Genomic DNA, 16,818 nt, shown 5'->3' on the forward strand with positions numbered 1-16,818 from the left:
TCCTATTCTCCGGAGCTTTCTACTACAACTCCTCTCAAAGGCCAGTAGCCTTCCCTTTGAATCTTTCATTATCACCTGTGTCCCACATACGCACAACATGCTGCTCAGTACATGTTTTGGGAGGAAGGGAACTTTGAGGTTTGGGCTGTGAGGATTACGCAAATGAGGTGTTGCGTATGCAATACAGCACCTCATTGCAATTCACAGAGCTGACTCATTTACATGTCCCCTTCCCAGGAGGTGGCTAGTGTAGATGAGGCCCAGCTGTGGCCTCACCAATTCTGAATCAAGGGGGAGATAATAAAGTGTCAAGATCTGCCAGAAACTCTCCTGCCAAGGCCCCCCAAAATGCTTTTAGCCTCCCTGGCTCCAAGGGCACAATGTTGACTCACCTCCCTCCACCATTGCTGAGCCCCTCAGCCCCAAGGTCATAACAAGGCTAAAGAAAGGGTGTGTCAGGAGTGGGATTTGAACCCACGCCTCTCTACAGAGACCAGATTTCTGAGAAAGCATCATCTTAAGTCTGGTGCCTTAGACCACTCGGCCATCCTGACAAATGCCCTAAGTTTTGAATATAATTCATATGCAAGTTTCTTCTTGAGCCTGGTGACCATCCGGTGCTCACTGTTGGTTGCCTCCCCTGTCTTTGTCTCAACAGAGCAGTGAAACTTGCTGACTCAGTGAAAGTTGAACTTTCTGACTCCTGGCCCAGCCCGCTCAACACAAACCTTTTCCTGGGCCACCAGCCAACCACCTCGATGACAAATGCCTTTTGGTTTTTGCTTCAAAATACCTCAAATACTAAATTATTCACATTGCGGTATTAGGTCTGTAACAGAAGGGGGGTTGTAATAATTGATATGAAAGGAGTTATTAGTAATAAAAATAAAAATAATTAAACAGATTAAGAGCTTTAACTTTTTACCAAACTTCCTTAGAAATAAAGCAAAATGTGAATTTATGTCCAAAGGGGGGGTGAGGGTGGGGGGTTCCTGTGCCCCTTGCCCCACCCCCCCCATGGCACGAAAGGGAAGGAGGAGCAGGGCCAGAATCCAAAGTCAGGGAAAGTGGGAGGGAGGGAGGAAGGGCCCCAGGCTGGAGCCCAGACACCTTCCCTTCTCTAGGCACCTGGTGCAGGAAGCGGCTGGTGCTCACAGCTCCAAGGAGAGACTCAAAAACCACGGAGCAGTTGAGGTCCAGGCGAGAGGAGGGGAGGACCATGCCCATGCCTGGACTGCAGACAGCCATACAGACCACACCTGGTTTGCTTCCACCCCCTCGCACAACAAACAACCAGTCACCGAAGGCCTCCCACTGACCAGCACACAGGGAAGCTGCTGCCCCTCTGTGACCGGTGGCAGGAGATGGCAGGAAAGCCAGGCCTGCCCCCGACACCTCTCTCCCTGCTCCCACTCGATGGGCTCAGAAAAGAGCCAGGTGCCCATCTGGAAGAGGGAAAGTGCCTTACACATCAGCCTGGATCCACCACCTTCTTCCTTTGACCAGTGGAGGACAGTAAAGGGGCCAGTGGAAGTATCCAGGGTTCACAACCAATCAGTGACTCCTTCCTGAAGTTCAGCTGGAGCCAGACCATTTTTTTCAGGGAAGCTGAGAAGAAAGTCTCTAAACAAACCCACTGCAATGGGCTGCTATGAAATCAGACTCCATAGCCATTAAATCACAGAAAACAGCTGTTTACGGGTGCTTCTTTCAGAGGAGCAGACAATGTGCTTGTTGGATAATCCAGCAATAGGGCAGATTCTCTGGCTGTGGGCACACTAGCTCCTCCTTTCAGAAGGTGCTAAAGAGATGCTTGCAGGAATAGGCAGCACATCCTTAGCATAATGGTGGCCACAGGTGCTTTGAAAGTGCCAGATTCAAAACGTATGCTGCCCATGTAGCTGGGGACCTTTCAAAACAATCCCCCTCAATTCGAAAACCCCTTCTTCCCATTTGGGCCTCCTCTTGTCTTCCTCGTCTTGGCTTCCTTCTTCTGCCCCATTCCTGCCTCACTTCTTCCTTCAGCAGCTCAAGCAAAGGAGGTCAGCAGGAAGACCTGGCCTCCAGGGGACAATATCCAAGGGCAGGAGATCCAGGCCACAAGCCTCCTAAAAATGACTGGTTTAACTCGTGTAGCTTACCCACGCTGACAGCAAAGGGAATGCTCAACTGATGTCACCACCTTCTGTCCCACAGGAATTGGACTCATTAGAGGGACAGGCCAGGGCAGAAGGAGATGAGACATCCTGGGCATAAAGGGGATGCACAAGAATGAAAACTTTAACACCTCTGCCTTATTCTGAGCCAGGGACCTTTTGGGTGGTAGGCCAATGGGATAACTGCTACACTACAGAAGGTCTTACTCCATTGTTTTTCCACCACTCAATTCCATCCACAATGCACAGCCTCAGTCCCCCTGTATCTCTACACAGTCTGATGAGTTCCAGAACCCCAATCTGTTACAGGCATGTGGGTGAGTCAGCCCAACCAGAGGCCTAGCTCCAGTGGGCCTCATTCATTTAGCAGGATGAGGAGCTCTAACTCGGATACACCTGTGTGCAAAAAAGCCCAGCCCTTGGAGGGAGGTATGTTTAGGACAGACCACCACAGCATCAGAAGGTCCCACAGAGGTTTGAATTCAGATTTCAGAAGTCAGCCTCTTGGGTGCTGCCATTTACAGAATGGGACTTACAAATTTTAGCTGTTTTGGAGAGGAATAAGGGGATTTTGAAAGGTGCAGGGTCTTTTCGAAAAGGACCCCCACGTAGCCACACTGAGGTGCGAGCATTCAAAAGTTGCGCTTTGGAAGCGCCGCAGCCAGAAGTGTCCTAATGCTAATGAGGTGCTGAATATTCAATTGAGTGCCTCATTAGCAATCTTTGCATGGCCATGACCATTTCAAAGTTTTGGCCAAGTGTGGGCACAGCCACTGAGCCCAGCCCTTCTTGCTGCCAACCCCTCCTGGCTGGAGGGCAACATTTCTCTGAAACCCCCAGAGTGAAGAAACAGGTTCATTTTTCTTTTACACTAAGCAGCCGCCAAAGAATTAACAGAAATGCAGAAACTGGGGAGCTTGGTGATACTTGTGTATGAATATCTGGCTGAGGAAGCACATAATGGCCCTGTGTGTGAATTCCCAGAGTAATTGACATCCTCTCTATACACACATTTACAAAGCGTGCAGATACCTTGTCGCTGAATGTGATACATTTGATAGACGATGAATGAGCACCTCCTTATAGAAATGAGACCCAAAACTCCTCATATCGGTATCAACTGTCAGTTTCCCTGTGGAGCCAGATTTCAGCTGCGGGAGGGGTTTGCTTGGTTTGCATGCAACAGCTCTGGCAAACGTTGATGGTTCATCTCCATTTTAAGAATCCCCACACAATAGAAACCCAAAGTGCATTGAGAAAGGTGACACAGCTATTGTCATTCAAATAGTTGCCTTTTAAGTTGGGGGGACAGGGAATGGATTTGAAATAAGACCACTTGGTCTGAAGTCAAAAACTCTACCACTGACCTACACCCACGTTTCACTCTTGCTTCTGTTACTGACCTTCAGGTCCCTGTAGGACAAACCCTTCTTTTCCAGGTTCCTTTGTCTGTCCCAAGCCAGAGTGGTGTTACAAGTGGGGTTTGATTAAACTTTCTTTCTCGAGGTGCACACCACAGCTTCCCCCCACTGACCTGGCTTCTCCCACTCACTTTCATGGGCAGAGACCCGCTTCATCAGATGCATTTCTCAAAGATACAGGCTAACACCATGACCTCTCTGATAGTGATACATCAACGTTTGTTTGTGCATTTTCCTATAGAAATGCATTTGCAACTTTGCAAGGCTGATGGAAAGCAGAGCGTTTTCCATCGAAGACTGGCCTTTTCCTCATCTTGAGCCTTGTGAAGTAAAGCTGAGGCAATGGAATGGGGCTGAATGGCATTTCTGGAGTGTAGGTTTTTTGAGTGCGTTGGCCAGTTTGGACTCTCAGCTTTCTCTTTCCTCATCAAGGATCCTTTAGCTAAAGAAAGATTGGCCACAGACTGATAGATGGAAAGATCTGAGCTGTCTATCAACCTGGGTCTGTGGCTGTTCCCTCAGGATCAGATGAATACTTTTGTATGGTGGAATTGGTTTCAAACAGCCACTCATCAGAAAAGTCCATGTTTTGGGGGGTGAAATAAGGATAAAACACAGAAGGAGACAGCTTGTGTGATTTTTTGATAGCTAGTGCGGTGATAGAGTTATGTTCCCTTTTGCGGCTGGTTTCCTACAACTTCTGGGAGACTAACTACTGCTTTTGGGGTCCAGGCTGACTATTTCTCAGCAGGTCTGATTTTGATATTTTCAATTGTGACCCACTAAGGCACAGGGATGGACACCTTTTGCTTTTCTGCCTGCTGTTAACAAGATGGAGGCCCACCCAGGAGATGAGAAAGGAAGAGCTAGAGCACTGATGTAGGAAGAAGGAATGCCATCGCATTCTTTGGGGAACTCAGAAATGAATGCCATGATCTTTCCATTGAACACGAGCATTTCGACTGGCTCCCCACCTTTTGGAGTGAGCTGAGACATCAGCCAAGCAAACGTATGGCTCTGGGGTCTTCCGTAGACCAGAGTTTCAGACGCAGGGAAGGATCCTTGTATTTTGGGAAGGGGCACAGAGTCCTGGCTCCAGCCATGATCCCAGAATGAAGTGTGTCATGGGGATTAACGTTAGCCCCCAGAACAAGCACCGCACCTTAAAAGAGAATATCAATTTTATGGAACCCGACAATCTCAGGAGCACACCCAGCTCAGGATCCCCATCTGGACTTACACAACCTCCCTGGCCCAGCACATGGTGAGCAGCCTTTTCTCAGCCTAGTGGGACACCCAGAGACTATGTTCCCTCTTAGTTCTCCAGCCGTGTGTGGGATAATTTCTATTTGCACTGAGATATGTACAAATGGGCCTCACCAATAGCAGCAAATAGTTGTCTGAGCACCTTTGGAATCTCTCCTGAGCAGCTGCTCAAGTGCACAGCTGACAGGGAAGATGGCCACAGACACAGGGCCACACCCAGCTCTGCCCTGCCCTGCCCGGCTTCACTCAAGCATACTGTGACTTAGCTCCTTGGGCCGCACTGAATGATGGAACAGACTGGTGGCAGGGGCCTGATGACCTCCCAGCTGTAGGCAGATCACTCTCGTGGTCCCTGAGCAAAGCCCACGCTAGAGGCAGACACACAGCTTAAGCGGAAGAGTATCATATGGGGGCAAACAGCCCATATCTGAGGAAGGGTCTGAGTCCTGCATTCTGGCCACACACTCCAGCACAAAGGTCCCTGCATGAAGCGTGTTGCTGACATAAGGGTTAGGTGAGCAACAGAGGGGCCAACTCTGTATACCGACGAGGGAGCAATCGCACCACCTGTCACAGAGGGAGCACTTTGCATTTGGGAGCTGCCTTCCAGGACTGGGGGAGATCACGTAGGCAGTGGAGGGGAGGGACGGGACTGGATAACATTGGTGTTTATCCCACTGCCTCCCACAGGCTAAGCTCACACTCTGCCACATGAGCTAATTCCCCTGCTGAGGTGCAGCCCCCCTGACCCACCCACCCTGTTCCAGAGCCTGCAATGTCCCTGCAGCTGCCTGAGGCTCCTCTCCGAAAGGGACACTTGTGAGCCTGTCTGTCAAGTGCTGGCTAGCTGTGCTGCTCAGTGTGCTGCCAATGATAGCAGGGCAGCCCCGCCTATGGGGGAGGAGAGGGGCAGTTACACAGGGCCCGGCATTTCAGTCCACAGTAAAGGACTCCTTGTCTCACAGGCTTTTGCCCATCAAATTCCAGTGACAGTTGGGTGCCAGAATGCAGCCCCAACTCCTGGGAAATGCTGCCCATGAAAAAATGTTCTGGCACAAAGTACTAAAGACAGGCCAGGTCCCCCACAATACAGAGGAGGAAAAGGAAATGGGAGTCAGGGCTTGGTCTTTCCAGCTGCAGTCAAGAGTCAGGAAAGGACAGGAAGAGTACATGTCTTAGTCAAACCTGTGTGGGTGTGTTTGGTGGGCGAGAGGGGATCCAGAAAGCACTCTACTTCCCATGGGATTTCCTTCAGAAAAGCTGAAGCAGGAAGCAAAACCAATTGCCTTCTCTGAGGCTTGAACTCAGGACCTTCAGATTATGAGACTGATGCACTACCAGCTGTGCTAAGAAGGCATCAGAGGACCTGAGCCCCCAGGTTTACAGGACCCTCTGGAGCAGTGATACAGATGAAAATATGAGGAATGAAAAATGAGATTCTTCCTTCTAACTTAACTGACTTTGAGCCTTGTTGTTTGCAGTGCTGGTTTATCCTCATTCATCTCGGGACATGAGAAAGATGGGGCTGACCTATTATCTTCTTTCGGGCACCCAACCAAGTGATAGTTCCTCTTTCTTGTAATGGAAAAGCTAGTAGTCACCCAATGACATTAAAGGAAGCAGGGTTGAAACAAATTAGAGAATTAGAAAAAGGGGATGAATCGCTGGGGCTGTGGCCACACTTGGCGGAAACTTCGAAATGGCCATGCTAATTGCCAAATAAATGAATACTAATGGGGCTGAATATTCAGTGCCTCATTAGCATTAGCATGCTGCCAGATGTGACATGGCTACATGGGGGTCCTTTTCAAAAGAATCCCACAAATTGCAAAAATCCCACCAACTTCCTCAGAAAACTACAGTCCATCGATGACCTTCCTGAAAACACCAGCCGGGCCACCATGGATGTAGAGGGTCTTTAAATCCATATCCCCCATGAAGATATCATACTCCAAGCTGTTAAGAGCATTGTCCCTGAAGAGACCAAGGCACAAATGGTGGAGGAGCTTTGTGACTTTGTCCTTACCCACAATTATTTCAGATTTGAGGACAAATTTTACCTTCAAACCAGTGACACTGCTATGGGTACCCTCATGGCCCCACAGTATGCCAACATTTTTCTGGCTGACCTGGAGCAACGCTTTCTCAGTTGTCATTCCCTCCTGCTCCCCTCTACCTGCACTACATTGATGACTTCTTCATCATCAGGACCCATGGGAAGGAGGCTCTTGAAGAGTTCCATTGTGATTTCAACAGTTTCCACCCCACCATCAACCTTAGCCTGGACCAGTTCACACAAGAGATCCACTTCCTGGACACTACTGTGCAGATAAGCAATGGTCACATAAATACCACCCTCTACCAAAAACCCACGGATGGCTCTGATTATCTACATGCCTCCAGCTTCCATCCTGGGCACATTACATGATCCATTTTATACAGCCGGGCAGAAAGGAATAACTGTATTTGCTCTGATCTATCAGCCAGAGACAAACATCTACAAGACCTTCGCCGAGCTTTCCTCAAACCACAGTACCCACCGAAGGAAGTGAGGAAACAGATCGATAGAGCCAGACGGGTACCCAGAAGCCACCTGCTACAAGACAGGCCTCTCAAGGAAAATAAGAGACCACCACTGACCATCACATACAGCCCCAAGCTAAGGCCTTTCCCGCGAATCATCGGTGATCTGCAACCCATCCTGACCAGTGATCCTTCACTCTTACAGACCTTGAGAGGCAGGTCTTTCCTCGCCTACAGACAGCCTGCCAACCTTAAACAAATCCTCACCAGCAACTCTAGATCACAACAGAATAACTCAAAACCTGGAACCAATCCCTGCAACAAACCTCACTGTCAACTCTGCTCACATATCCACACCAGTAAGATCATCACAGGACTTAACATTAACCATACCATAAGGGACTCCTTTTCCTGAAGATCTAGTAGCAGGCATCCCGAGGGATCATGGGCTTGCGCCCCAGCTGGACTGATTCGAGCAGCATCTCCTGTGGCTGTGCAATCCAATGCAGGAGTGGCAGTCCTTTCCACACTGTGAGCAGCAGTAAGCAGATGTCGCTCTGGTATCACGGGCAGGGATCTTCCTGAGGGCTCTCATGTCTTCCGCTTCCTTCACCAAGGTAGTTTCTGACATAACAAGAGCTTCCTTCACTCCCTGTTTCCAGGCATGCCTGTCTGAGGTGAGCGAATGCCAGGTGTTCACACTGATAGTGAGCGTGCTGAGGTCACGCTTGCACATGTCCTTGTAGTGCAATTTAGGTCGCCCTTTCGGCCTCTTTCCAGATGCCAGTTTGCCGAAGAGGAGGTCCTTTGGTATTTGGCCATCTGTCATGCGTGAGACATGGCCCAGCCAGTGCATACACCTCTGTTCGAGAAGGGTGAACGTGGATCCACTGTACTGAGAAGGGAGATGCCGCGATAGTTATTACAATCGCTTTTGTCACAAGGGTTGTCATAGCCGGGGGTCGTTGCGGGGATAAGCTCCCAGTATCTATAAAGTGCTCCCATGGCGTGTGTCTCCAATAGCCTCTGACAACCGAAGTCCAGCTGCTGGCCTTCACGTGTGGTTTAGTTTCTAAGCCTGGAGAAACTTTGCACTGACAGGAGAAGGGGTGAAGGTGGGTGACTGGTGCCAATGGAACAAGTAATTAAGGAAATCGTCTGCAAACACTTGGAAGGTGGTAAGCTGATAGGGAACAGCCAGCATGGATTTGCAAACAACAAATCATGTCAAACCAATCTGATAGCTTTCTTTGATAGGATAACGAACCTTGTGGATAATGGAGAAACGGTGAATGTGGTACACCTAGATTTTAGGCATTTGATATGATCTCGCATGATATTCTTCTTAAACTAGGCAAATATAATTTAGATGAGACTCCTATAAGATGGGTGCATAACTGGCTGGATAACTGTACTCAGAGAGTAGTTCTTAATTCTTCATTCGAAATGCAGCTGGCCACCATTATGCTAACGTGGTGCTGCACACGCATGGCAGAGCCTCACTGGCATCTCCCTTTTGAAAGAGTAGCTCTTATGAGAAAGTTTTGAAATAGATTTCAAAGTGCCGAGAATTACTTTTTTTAAGCAAGTGTGAGGAGAGGGAATAAAACTGGTGTTTAAACATTTGGATGTTCCGCAGTCGTTAAAAGAATTCTCGTGTTCTGTTATGCACACACACATTGCTTTGTTATAAGTTGTTGCAATTGTTTAGGCTGGAGCCTGGCTCTGCTTTTCTACTGTTTTCGCCACGGCTATGTCTGCACAAGAGTTTTTTGTCTCAGAAGCCACAGCTCTTTCAAAAAGTCCTGTGGAGCATCTCCACAGGAAGGCTGTGGCTCCACTGCCCAGCCCTTTTGGAAGTGGCATGGAAATGTGGCCAATAGGAAATGCAAATGAGGTACAGACTTAAATATTTCATGTCTCATTTGGATAACCATTTGGGTCTTCAGTTCTGGAAGAGCTGATATTGAAAGTCCCAGTTGTGAGTGCAGCTGCTTCCCTCTCCTCTAGCAACTGAGCTGGTAAAGGACTCCGCCCAATTTCTATAAGGTCCCCCATCTGCATGTGGCAGGGCAAGCAGTGAGGTGAGGATGCAATTTAAGGGAAGACAAGATAGCTCCAGAAAATGAGTAGAGCTTCTCTAGTGTAGTGGTTATTGCATTTATCTAACATGCCTAAGATTGTGGGTTCAAAACCAGGCAGAAGTATAAGTACCTGTGTTTATCTACCTCTCCCTTATGCCCAGAAGGGCTCATCTCTTTCTGCTGAAACCTCTCTCTCTGGTAAGGCCAACACCCATGTGACAGAAGGGCTGTGTCTACACTAGCCCCAAACTTTGAAATGGCCATTTCGAAGTTTACTAATGAAGTGCTGAAATGCGTATTCAGCGCTTCATTAGCATACGGATAGCCAAGGCACTTCGAAATAGATGCGTCTCCTTTTCGAAAGGACCCCGCCTACTTCAACGTCCCCTTATTCCCATGAGCAGATGGGAATGAGGGGACTTTGAAGTAGGCGGGGTCCTTTCGAAAAGGAGCCCCGTTGGGACAAGCCGCATGGGGGCGAGGCGCGTCATTTTCGAAGTGCCGTGGCCGCCCGCATGCTAATGAAGCGGTGAATATGCATTTCAGCACTTCATTAGTAAACTTCGAAATGGCCATTTGGTGGCCATTTCGAAGTTTGGGGCTTGCGTAGACGTAGCCAAGGAGTTGAACCAGACCCTGTTTTACAGCAGGAGAGCCCAGCAGATGCATTGTTGCTCGTGCACAGAATCTCTGTCCTGGCATGTACTTGAAGGGTTTTCCCTCACTGTCGTCACTGGCTGGGAATCACAGAGCTACCTTTGCCCTCAGCCAACAGAAGCTGTGCCAGGCAAGTGCCTCTGCCCTATGCTACATGTTCCCTCTCAGCCAGACCCAGCCACAGCCGACTCCTGAACCTGCCTCCCAGCCTCATCCCCATCAGCCCCCTACCTCACAGACAGGCCTGGCAGAGAAGGGGGCAATAAAGCTGGAGTTGCTGTGCTAACAGAGCAGCTGGAAAGCAGCAGAGCATGTCAGGAGGAGACACAAAGGCTGCAGACCCTGCCCACGGCCCTGGTCTGTACACACCCAGCAGGGACACATGCACAGAGCTGGGGCAGGGCCCAGCCCCAGAGGAGAGAATGGTCATGGCCGGGCTGTGCTGCTCCCAGGCCAGGGGACCACAGGGCCCTGCTCACCCCAGGAAGCAGCACTGCAGGGGACAGGAGTGAGCGTAGCCCTGTTGGGCCAAACCTGCACGTCCTGAGTCCCCGGCCAGCCACCGAGTGACAGAAATGTTCCTGGCGGGGTTGAAGTTGGGACATATGAAAAATTTCGAGGCACGTTGGGTGAGGTGCCGAGTGGTGAAGGGGATGGACGGCTAATCCATTGTGCTCTGCAGCATTTTAATCCCATCCTCCTTGAACCTTTATAGGCACCATCCTGCTGAGCTTTGTTGAGTTCCAGTCCTATTGTGTGATGCTACTTCTAGCACAGCTGAGCCGGCTGCCTCCCAGCTCCTGTGCTGGGCAGACTCTAAGTCCAGGCCAACTCTGTGAGGCTGAGCTGAGCTCTGGCTGCCAGAGGTGGGGGTGGGATGATTTCATTTGCCTGACAGGGCCCAGCCTATGTCCAGTGTCAAACCAACAGTGCTACACTCACCTCAGTCCCCTGCAGTGCTGCTGCCAGGGGTGAGCAGGACCCCACACACAGCTGGGGTTCAGTGCCCCAGCCAGACATGGGGGCCAGGTGGGGGCAGCCCTGTGTCAGCTGCAGCCAGTGACATGGGCAGCTGCCTATGAGGAAGGGCCTGTTCCCAAGGCTGAATCAGGGGCTCTGGTCTCTCCCAGCTCCTGGGCTGGGCAGTGCACAGCTGGGAAAAGAGCAGATACTTGCCCAGGGGGAACGAATGTTTCTCTGCCCCAACTGCAATAGATTCTTCCACAGCACCAGCAACAGGCCCTGAGGCAGGTCTCCATTCAACTGTGCCACCCTGGGCAAGTCCTGAGTTCTTCTGTGCTTCTCAGAAGTTGGAGAATGCCTCTTTGGGACATATCTGCTGCCCTACAGCAAAAAGGAGCCCCACTGTTAAGAGGCCCCCACTTGGGGATTGCCCAATTTTCCACCACCTTGTGGGGGGGGCTGTTTATGGAACTCCTCTGGCCACATGTACTCATGTTCCTCCCTTCTTCTTAAGCTTTGCTGAGGTGCTCTGTGGCATTAGAGCCATCCCATGGATGTGTCAGTACCAGCAGCAGCACCTCCAGGTGCCCAAAGGAGGACAGGTGAGCTGGGCTGCTGCCCGGAGCCATCAGGCCCCTGAAGAATGGGTCCATGTCTGGAAGGCCCTATGGGAGTACTTTGATCGGGGGATCAAGTGAGCACCACCCAGGTGCACACCCTGCACACTCCCACCACCACCTGCAAACCGCCCCCACCACTCACTCACTGCCTCCATCACCCACACACCAGCCCCACCACACACACACACACACACACACACACACACACACACACACACACACACATTGCCCCCATCACCGGCTCTCCACCCCCACACGTAACACATGGGGGGGGTGAAAAACAAAACTGCTTCCTTGTTAAACAACCAAAAACCTCACCTCTGAGCATGGAACATAACAACCACCATCAGAACTAACTATGTACAATGGGGGGATAACTATATACACTAACTATTTACACAGGGGGACAGGAGGCACATGGGGCTGTCCAAGGGTGAGGGTGCTGATGGGTGCTGGTTGCCATGGCCGTCTCCATGGGCTGCGGTGTGCCTGGGCCCTGGCATGTGGGGGTCATGGCCTGGGGGCGTGTGCCCTGTGGGGTACGTGCCTGACAGTCCACCGCCATGGTCTGGGAATGACCATTGGGCAGATGTCTGGCTGGAGCTGTAGGAGGGGACGTCCAGCACAAGCTCAACCTCCTCACTGGATCACTTGGATGGTGGGGCGGATGGTCCCTGCTGTGGCCCTGGGGGTGAGGGGCTGGGCTCTGGTCCTGACTCAGGCTTCACGTCCTGCTGGGGCTCCTCAGCCATGGCGTCAAGAAAGGCCAGGGGAGAGGAGGTGTCCCTGGGGCCTAGGATGGCTTTGAGCTCCCGGTAATAGGGGCAAGTGGTGGGGACAGCCCCTGGGCCAGATGGCTGAGTCCTGCACTTGGGCATAACCCTGCTGCAACTCCTTACTAGACCTTACTCCTGATATGGTGAGGTGGGCAGGAAGGGTGACCCCAGGGGGTCAGGCCCTTGCCCAGCTGGTTGAACACTTCTGCATTCCATTGCTTGCTTCCCATTACGTGGAGCACCTCCTCCTCACTCCAGAGGTCACAGAGCTCAGAGTAAGGGCAGGAAGGGCCCCATATTCCTGTTCCAATGGCTGGAGGCCTGAGAGCCATGGGATGGCCTGGTGGGGGAGCCCTGGGGGCACTCAGGGGGCTGGCTGACATCTGGTCTCTGGAGGAGCACCTCATGGTGTGGCTGCTGCCTGCATGGTCTCAGCTTCCTGATTCAGGGTTTCCAGGTCTTTGCAGCTTTAAGAGCTGATTCCTGCCATGGCAGACCCCATTACTTCCAAGTAGAGGACTGCAGAATGTCAACACAAATCCTCCTTGTACTGTCTCTGTTTGTACTAGAGCCAAGGACAAGAACACACATTTCCTGCCAGAGGCCGGGACAACAGTGAAAACTGTTTGGTAGGCTGGGAACATTAGTGCAAGAAAGGAAGCGCCCAGCATGGGGCTTGAACCCATGACCCTGAGATTAAAAGTCTCATGCTCTGCCAACTGAGCTAACCAGGCCACAAATAAAACCCTCCATACAGCCTATCACAGAGTAGAAAGAGTCAAATGTGCCTGCCAGCTGGGCAAAAGACAAATGTGTGGGGCAAAGTGCTCACAAGGGCCGGACTCCAGTCTTTGTTATCTGGGCTGCAGGAGGTGAGATGCAAAGAAAATAGATTGTTGGAGTGAATCTTGGCCAAGCCTCTCACTGGTGCTGCGAGCTCTCCCGAACACCTCACACACCTACGGCAATTTCTGCACAACAAATGAATGCTGACACCATTGATCTCAGCGCAGAGCCGGTGCAGTCAGTAGAACACGTTTCTTTTTCATACAGAGCGAACACACATTTGCAGAGAGTTTTCTGTGGTAAATTGCCTGTTAGTGACTCTCCAGAGAAAGGGGCATTCGTGGCTCACAGACTGTTGTGCTTCACAACAATGGGCGATGGGACGAGAAAGGAGGAACCTGATTCATTCACTCTTCACTTCCACTGGGGAGGGCAGCACCTTAACTGAGTGTTTTCCCTGCCTTCAATTTGCTCAGCATCAGCTGGATGAGGCTCTGACCTGCCCCAGGTGAACGTCGGTCGTCCAGCGCAGTTAGTCAAGAGGGAAGGAGAACGGGACAAAGAGGCTCCTTCTCATGCTCATTTTCCTCACCCTGATTCCTCTCCAGCCTCACGGGCAGAGCGGAGGAAGGAGACTCCCTGTGGGGAAGCCCCGGGGGTGTCTGAGATGGCCCCAGCCCTGCAGCCTGTCCCACATGGCTGGTGTCAGGGACTCTCTATGAGGTCATCACCTTCCAGCTTCTTTTAACCAATCGGCTGAGGTGCTGTAAAAGGCCCTTGTGATGTCACTCCCACACCTGCCCCTGCCCAGCAGGGCTCATGTCCTGCCCCTGGCAGCCCCTTTGCATGGCTGAGCTGCTACCCCTCTGTCACCCCCACTCTCTCAGGGACATTCTGGGGCTCTAGCTGGCTGCACATGGGAACACCAGAGGCTGCTCTGTGCCACAGGCTCTTTGCAGAGATCGTCTCATCTGACGCCCCTGAAGATCACAGGCCTCCTGTATGGTGCAGTCGGGAGTGTGGCACCAAAGCGCACACCAGACAGGCACTTGGTCTGCACTGGAAGGCGCCCAGGGCTAGAGAAAGCCCCACACCCCTGGGGTGTTTGGAGGACATTAATGCAGTGACTGGAAGGGAAAGGATCCAAAGTCCACACTTGTGGGTCTGTATCATAATTCACATGCAGAACATCTCTGTGCTCAGGTCTGCACATTTCACAATTTTATTTCTCTCTCAAGCTTAAATTTAATTCTTTGAGCAGTGAGTTCTCCAATCCCTAATGTGGGCAGAGTAATGACCAATAGATGGATAGATAGATAGACACCAAACATCAATCAATCAGTCTATCGAATTGGGAATACAGCTACAAATCATAAAATTCCTTCCCTTTAATTTTAGTTAAATTGAATTCCCCTTTAATTGCAGCAAGGGAGGTTGGAGATTCGGAGATATTTCCTGTCAGGGCAGTTAAGCGCTGGAATAAATTGCCTCGGGTAAGGGCAAAATCTCCATCTTTGGAGATATTTTAGAAGTTGGATAAATATAAAGAAGGAAACTTTTTACATTGGTCCCCACATTTCATCCCTGAAATGAGCAGCTCCCCCACAACCTGTCTCATGTCATCAGAACCTACCGAAATGTCAGTGATGTTCAAATATATAAAAGCCCGTTTGGGCGCATGTAAGAAGTCTGTAGAATGGAAAAACTTCATTCATCGGTGTATAAATATGATGACGCAGACAACGGAACAGATATCTTAAAGGATGTCATAAGGAGGAGGGAGAAAACTTGTTCTTCTTGGCCTCTGAGGAGAGAACAAGAGGCAATGGACTTAAGCTGCAGCAAGGGAAGTTTAGGTTGGACATTAGGAAAAAGTTCCTAACTGTCAGGGTGGTCAAGTACTGGAATAAGTTGCCAAGGGAGGTTGTGGAATCTCCCTCGCTGGAGATATTTAAGAACAGATTAGATAGATGTCTATCAGGGATGGTGTAGATAGTGGTCGGTCCTGCCGTCGGGGCAGGGAACTGGACTCAATGGCCTCTCGAGGCCCCTTCCGGTCCTAGTGTTCTATGTTTCTATGTTTCTATGATTCTATGAAAAGCTCTGCAAAGACATAGGCCAAGTCATCCCTCCAACCCACCCCATATGCTGTGGCCTGAAGCAGCTCCCGTCATTTCCTCCCACACAAATTACAAAAATTGCTGCTGGGCACATTCTGATGGGAACCCTGACAGAAATCTGGGGCGGGCGTGGGACCCTGCAGCCTGTGGTCTGCTGGATTGCTCGTGAGCTTGCTCAAACCTGAGTAATTTTACCATGTGTCCTGCATGCAGCAAATGGAAATAAGGTCATGCAAGGGAAAGTGCTGCTTTGCATTGTGTAAGAGACCCCTTGTGGAGAACTCGACCTTGCGTCTTCTAACAGTGTAGGAACCTCTCCAGCTGTAGCAGGGCTGGGTACAGGCACCTGACTGATTCTCACTACCTCGACAATCGCACATCTACATCCTTAGCTGTGCAGAGTTTTGCCCTCTGCTTTGGTGCCAAAATAAACAAGCCATAGAACTCTACAGGAAAATCCTGACCTCCAACCACACGCTCTTCCAGTCTTTCATGCACTTTCTCCATCCTGTACACACAGCACAACTGAGAGCAGTGGAATATGGATCATGATTGCAGTGGCTCCTCACTCAAGGCACAGTGCCCATATCCTGGCAGAGAACTCCCCATGCAGAGATGGGCCAGGGATGGCTCAGCCCCAGTCTAGCCAGTCTTGGCACAGGGAAGGGCCAGGGCAGAGCTGTTAATTTTACCCCTCCTAGGGTTGGACATACCCCACTTCGAGACCATCCCCAGTTCAAATCAAGGGGGCCTAGTAAAACGGAATCCAAAGGAGAATCAATGTCACATTTCCACTTTCCCCGACCTACCCAGATCCTGCATAACCAAGAATTGCCTCAGCACGGCTCTCAGGTGTGTTCACTTGTCACAGCCCACTGGAAGCCTCTCAGCATCAATGGCTCGTCAAAGTGCAGCTACCTCTGCAGCTTGCTGCCCTTCTTGAGAGATTGCAGCTCACACTATTGTTTTCTTTTAACAAGTGTTTTCTAGAAGCTGAGTGCTTGGGGGGCCATCCAGAAGAAATTCAAATGCAGCCCAGCTGATAAACAGAGCACCCGCAGCTGGCAGGGTGTGTGTTTACTGGTGGTGCCCACACGCACATGCCTTGGTGTACGTTCAATTTATTCTGCACATGGAAAGATGAAATTAAAAGGAACGCTGCTCTCAGACGCTTGTACACCTGTGGGAGGGTGGGTCATTTCCTAGAGGGCTCATTCCCTCCCCCACATTCTGCTGTCTCTGCTCATGGCTTCTCACCCGCAGGCTGCTCTCAACATGCTCACCAAGTGCCAGGCCTTAGGGCATGGTGGAGATGGGATCCTGAGTGTTGCTGTCCATCCTGGCTGGGTGCAGACAGACATGGGGAGTTCCAGCTCCATCCAGGAAGGTGCCTCACTGGGAGAGGCCAGTGGTAGGCAAGTGTTAGGAACAGATGTTCATTGTTGG

At 50.7% G+C, this 16,818-nt stretch overlaps 3 non-coding genes across 3 annotated transcripts; all 3 read right to left on the bottom strand.

The window, feature by feature from the left end:
* Positions 1–453: 453 nt before the first annotated feature.
* On the bottom strand, positions 454–554 carry TRNAL-UAA (transfer RNA leucine (anticodon UAA)). Its single transcript is given in 2 exon segments — positions 454–499; positions 517–554. It is a non-coding gene; the product is annotated as a tRNA-Leu (tRNA).
* A 5,572-nt stretch (positions 555–6,126) lies between these two features.
* Positions 6,127–6,199, bottom strand: TRNAM-CAU (transfer RNA methionine (anticodon CAU)). Its single transcript has one exon. It is a non-coding gene; the product is annotated as a tRNA-Met (tRNA).
* A 6,928-nt stretch (positions 6,200–13,127) lies between these two features.
* Positions 13,128–13,200, bottom strand: TRNAK-UUU (transfer RNA lysine (anticodon UUU)). Its single transcript has one exon. It is a non-coding gene; the product is annotated as a tRNA-Lys (tRNA).
* Between the last annotated feature and the right edge of the window lie 3,618 nt (positions 13,201–16,818).

This window comes from Carettochelys insculpta, chromosome 33, assembly GCF_033958435.1.
Source record: "Carettochelys insculpta isolate YL-2023 chromosome 33, ASM3395843v1, whole genome shotgun sequence".
NCBI lineage: Eukaryota > Metazoa > Chordata > Testudines > Carettochelyidae > Carettochelys > Carettochelys insculpta.